Consider the following 682-nt stretch of genomic DNA (forward strand, 5'->3'; position numbering starts at 1 on the left):
AGGAAAAGGAATATTGTGGGACTGTCCTGCTTCAAGGTTGTATATGGTTAGATTTCTGGACTTATGTGTAAACATAAGAAGTATATAATTCTTTACGCCTATTTTTAAAATATATTTCAATTTTTCAAAATTTTCATCATATTCTGTAGAGACTTAAAGTTCAACATATCAATACTTGATGCAAAATACCTGTTCCATGTTATGCCTAAGATGTTTGATATTCAGAGAGATAGTGAGGTTAAGCTTAACAGCCTCGGTTGTATGGTAATAACAATAAGCTTGTTTCTGGAGGGTTAACAACCTAAGTTTGCAGACCAAAATTAGAGAAAAAGGAGGGCCGCAAGGAAAGCCAACTGGGTCAATTAAGACTCAGGACATATGAGTACTTGTACTGTAACATCATGTATCTCATATTATCCCAAATTTTCTGATCAAGGAGATTATGGAGTCAAAGAGGAAAGTGATCAATGATGTAGAGTGTGCCTAAGGAGAGTCACCTGGAGAAAAAACATTCTCTCAGGCATTCACAGAGAGCACATTGGCCAAGCAATGGCCGTGACTCATCCACATGGCTGACAGTGACAAAGGTCTGAGGTACAGGATCTCAGGATAAATCCTGAGGGGATTTCACTGACCTTATCAGACCCAAAAGCTACAACTCTTATTGCATAGGTCCTGCTTT

The 682-nt window shown here is 38.1% G+C and overlaps 1 protein-coding gene across 1 annotated transcript in view; it reads right to left on the reverse strand.

Annotated features, from left to right (window-relative positions):
- Positions 1 to 682, reverse strand: part of Ralgps2 (Ral GEF with PH domain and SH3 binding motif 2) — a 232,130-nt gene that overhangs the window by 122,347 nt on the left and 109,101 nt on the right. The gene's annotated exons all lie outside the window — the stretch shown is intronic.

The sequence above is a fragment of the Octodon degus genome, unplaced genomic scaffold (genome assembly GCF_000260255.1).
Source record: "Octodon degus isolate 3935 unplaced genomic scaffold, OctDeg1.0 scaffold00176, whole genome shotgun sequence".
Lineage (NCBI taxonomy): Eukaryota > Metazoa > Chordata > Mammalia > Rodentia > Octodontidae > Octodon > Octodon degus.